This window comes from Macrobrachium nipponense, chromosome 12, assembly GCF_015104395.2.
Source record: "Macrobrachium nipponense isolate FS-2020 chromosome 12, ASM1510439v2, whole genome shotgun sequence".
NCBI classification, from domain to species: Eukaryota; Metazoa; Arthropoda; class Malacostraca; order Decapoda; family Palaemonidae; genus Macrobrachium; species Macrobrachium nipponense.
The window spans coordinates 31,298,278-31,303,081 of NC_087205.1; the positions used below are offsets into that span (position 1 = coordinate 31,298,278).

The 4,804-nt window shown below is 36.6% G+C and overlaps 1 protein-coding gene across 1 annotated transcript in view; it reads right to left on the bottom strand.

The window, feature by feature from the left end:
* Nucleotides 1-4,292, bottom strand: part of LOC135224456 (uncharacterized) — a 19,240-nt gene extending 14,948 nt beyond the window's left edge. The window contains exons 1-2 of the mRNA XM_064263456.1: nt 4,171-4,292; nt 3,403-3,539 (exon numbers count right to left, since the gene is read on the bottom strand). The gene's annotated coding sequence lies outside the window, so the exon portion shown is untranslated. The remainder of the gene's footprint in view (nt 1-3,402; nt 3,540-4,170) is intronic.
* Nucleotides 4,293-4,804: the final 512 nt, after the last annotated feature.

Consider the following 4,804-nt stretch of genomic DNA (forward strand, 5'->3'; position numbering starts at 1 on the left):
GGCTTTCAAAAACTCTTCACCTCTTGGGCTCTCACTTATTCTATACTTCTGGTAGATTTGCTTATGAGATTTCTGGTTACAGATAATACATAAATGGTCGAGATAAGAAGTAACATTTGCTTGAGGACTGTGGTGTCGTGCTCGTATCCTTGCGGCAGATTTCCTAAGATTTGCTCTTCTGTCGATTGAGATTTGCTTGTTTCATCTTCATATTCTATTTTTCCTTTATCATTTTGAATCTTTAAAAGGGACTTCTTATGACAGCGCTGTTTATAGCAGGCATTACTTAAATGGTAGTAGAACACTGCAGCCTCACTTAATGTGCTTAAACGGTTAGTAATTATGTCATTGCGTATTTTTGCAGCTGCCCTGATTTTTCTTCGGCCATTTTCAGTACTTGACACGCTCCCATCACTTTTATTACACATGATGCAAGGCTTTTCATCTGGTTTGAAGTCTAATGCACCATCCATTAACACACTAAACAACTTTAGGACATTTCATCTCGTCAACCCGCGAAAAAAACTATATTAATTGGACATAAATTTTTTTAGAATAATACCTTAAAATTAGACACTTTTAAGTATTCGCAAACATTTTCATCACTTTTCCCTCTTCTTTTAACTATGTAAAGTTCTAATTAGTGGAAATAGTTTGTTTCATCTAAATCGGGCCAGAATCAAGAGAGATATGACAATTTTCACGATCGAGCAGCCGCCATCTTTGATGACGTCATAACCGGAACCTTCCAGATGGCAGATGTCCATCCAAGTCAAAAATACTTATTAAGATACCACTAAGCATTTCTGAAGTGAAATTGTCCATACTCAAGTTTTCCAACAGAACCATACCTAACACAAGGACTATATCGAGGACAAAAAAAAAAAAAGGATAATGAGAGGAACAAGAAGAAGGAGAGTTACAAGGATTAGGAAGTCTCAAAGACTTTTTAGTCCATCCGAGGAGACATCGTTTGCTCACTTATCTCTCGGAGTAGGTTTTAATGTTCATTCACAGTGTCCTAATGATTTTGTCTAGCTTTCTTTTAAACTCTTTCACACTGTTGCTGTTTACAACTGGTGGCAGTTTATATCATGTGTCACATATATCTTGTATGTAAAGAAGTTTCCACAATGGGATGTGTTGTATCTCTTCAGCTCTAGTTTCCATCCATTATTTCTTGTTTTGTTTTCGTTTAACGTAAATAGGTTACCCTCTACTTTTGTTATGCCTTTCAGTATTCTGAATGTTTCTATTAGTTGTCCTCGCAATCGTCGAGTTTCTGAGCCATATATGTTCAGGCTCTCTAGTCGTCTTTGGTAACTTATTTGCCTGATGGTTGGAATTAACTTTGTGGCTCTTGCTTGCACCTTTTTTAATCTATTTATTCCTTTCTTAGTGTTGGTGACCAAAACTGTACTGCATATTCAAGATGAGGTCTAACTATTGATGTGTAGGGCTGCAGCACCATTTCCTTGTTTTTGTATTTGAACAGCCTCTTTATGTATCCCACTAGTTTCTGTGCCTTCTTTTCAGCTTTTATGTACTGTTTTATGGATTTTAAGTCCTTGGTAATAATAAATCTAAGGTCCTCTTCTTGTTATACATTATTTATGTCATTCCCAAGCAGCAAGTAGTTGGCATGAGGGTTGTTTGTTCCTATTCGTAACACTACACTTATTCACATTAAAAGGCATTTGCTGTCTTTTTTACCACTCTCCTATTTTCTTTAGATCATTTCTTAAACTTTCTACTGTCTCTGGGTCTGCTGCATTTACACCTAGTTTAGTGTCTTCTGCAAATTTGGGTATGCTGCAAGTTAATCCTATATCAATGTCATTAATATAGAAAAAAAACAAGAGCGGGCCAAGGACAGAACCATGGGGAGCTCCGCTTGTCACATCTGCCGATTCTGATTCTTCACCGTTTATTACGACTCTGTTTTCTATTAGGCAGCCAGTCTTCGATCAAGTCTGCTGTTTCTCATACAATTCCTAAAGCTCTAACTTTGTCATTCGTTTCTTGTGTGGAACTTTGTCAAAGGCCTTTTGGAAATCTAAGTAGAGTATATATATTGCTTCTATCAATGTGATCCACAATTTGATCTGCAATTATGGACTCAAAAATCTTACAAACGACCGATGCTAGACAGATTGGTCAATAATTTCCCGGCTCTTCTCTTGGACCTTTTTTTGTTCTGCACTTTTTCTGTAGTTTATATAGGTGAGGAACTATCTCCACTTTCAACTCTTTAATTTATCTTGGATGAATCCCATCCGGGACAAGAGATTTGAACTTGTTTTGTTTTTCCATTTGTTTTTAAAGTCCTCTTCTGTAAATATTATTTTGTCCAATGGTTCTGCCCCTTCATATAAAATAGCTGGTTCAGGGATTGAGATAATGTCTTCAATTGTGAAAACACTAGTAAAACTTATTCACTAATTCTGGTATTTCTAAGTCTGTGTTCACTAAGTTTCCCCCATTGTCTCTTAGGGGACCTATGCTATTTTTTATTGGTTTTCTACTATTTACATGAACAAAGAATTTTTTTGGGTTTTCCTTACAAACGGATTCTACTTTCTTATCCTCATTTATCTTTGCATTTCTTACTAATTTATCCACCATTCTACAGAGTTCTTTATGCCTGCTTGCTTCTTCTGGTCTTGGATGTGGATCATTGCTTTGTGCAATCTGCCTCTTTCTCTTATTTTATTTTTAATTTCTCTGTTGAACCGCTTAAGCTGGTGGTAGCCATTTGTTAGTAGTTGCTGTAATGGAATACATCTCAAGCGTTTTTCTGTGTATTCTTCTAGAAAGGCTTTCCAGTAATTGTCTATGTCTGTGTTTTGGCAGTACTCTAGATTTTAAGCATACTCCTTAAGTTTTCTTAGGTCTCCTCGACGGTAATCTAATCTCTTTAGTATCTTCTCTTTTTTATGCTGCATATTAATGTGAAATGTAATAATTTTGTGGTCACTTTTGCCTGGATTTGCACCTACTGAAAGGTCAGACACTCTGTTGTCTTCAGTTGACAGGACAATGTCTAGTATGTTGTTTCCTCTAGTAGGTTTGTCTACTCATTGGTGGAGAAAATTCATTTTTGACAAATTCTAGAAGTCTCTTTCCTTCTAAGTTTGACGTAGCGGTCATAGTGTCCCAGTGTACTGCTGAATTGAAATCTCACATTAAAATGCAGAGTTTGTTGTTTATTTCTTGTCCTAGTAGTGCATACAGATCCTCGTCGGACATTTGTAGTTGGTGGGGAGGTCTGTACACTAGTATGAGAGTTAGCTTCTTCCCTAAAAGAAGATGGAGAAGGAGGAGGAGGAGGAGGAGGAGTAGGAAGAGGAGAACAAGAACAAGAAGAACAACAAAAATGTTTCGAAGGTACGAATCCCTCACCGAGCAAATTCGGGGGTCCTCATCGGACCCGTCTGGGCACTGTTCGCCGTTCCTGCAGACGTCGTGGAGATGCACGCACGTGTGACCTTTGCGACACTGAATTTGGGTAGCTGGGCATGTAAAGCTCCTCGTCAGATCTGCAAAAGACGAAGTGGCCTACTGTAGGCATTGTCAGATGGTATGTTTGCTGCAGCCCACTTTTTTAGCCATTTGCTTGACCTACATTCCAGATTCCTTATTTCAGTTTGCTGTCCATCCTCTCTGATTTTTAATTCTGGGTGCAACTGTGAGATTTTCTTTCTTTTTTTCTTTATTCTTTCTATCTATCATTCTATCTTTTTACCTTTCTTTCTTTCTTTCTTTCTTTAAATCTTCAGCTAAAAAACTTTATGAACAGACAACAATAAACTATAAACCCAAGAGGATTCCCAAGGGAAATCAACCTGCAAACAGAGAAAGAGAGATAGTCTCCATTTTTCAAAGCTCTCTCTCTCTCTCTCTCTCTCTCTCTCTCTCTCTCTCTCTCTCTTGAGATGTTCAAAGAGGCATTGGCAGTAACGATCAAAAGAAAAAAAAGTGAAAACGAGATGTTTTTGTTCCATCTACTTCATGTTAACCCAAAAATTATAATTTTTACCGCTATGACCACATCTATGAGTCAGACAAAAAGAAATAGGAAGCTAATTCTTAAACAAATTAAATAAAATGATTTGGCGAGTTGCAATGGAAAATTATCTAAATTAGTGACCGAGTATTTTGGCAACTTACCGACAAAATAAGGGAAGAAGACGCCCCAGAGAATTAGAGCGATTTTTGATGACGTCATGGCCTCCTCCAGGCGCACAGCTGTACCCTTTCGTCCAGTAAGTCTCGTAGAAAAAAATCTGAAACAGAGGCAAAAAGACTAACGTTAAGTTTGAAGATAACGTCATTATAATAACAGTAATAATAATAATGAATGTGACTACCCCTCAACTAAAGTTGAATTCTGGATAAACTGCAAAGACGTTCAGTTGTTTAAGACCACTTTTTAAGTTTCAGGGGCCGATGGGGAAGGCAACTTCAGGGCCTCAGGTAGCTCAGGTGCTATGGAAAGAAAGAGAGAGAGAGAGAGGGGAAAAATAATGCCATACTGCTAGTAGCTAAGTAGCTAGTAGCTATTGTTGGTGAATTCATTATTTAAGCTCCTATCGTTTCCAGAAATTGCAAAGGCTATCGAAATTGAAAAACATTTAAGAAAATTTTTGCAGTAACGGAAGACAATGTTCTATGTATATATATATATATATATATATATATATATATATATATATATATATATATATATATATATATATATATATTTTTTTTTTTTTTTTTTTTTGCCTTGTTTGTCTGTCCATATTAAATTATGAATTAATAT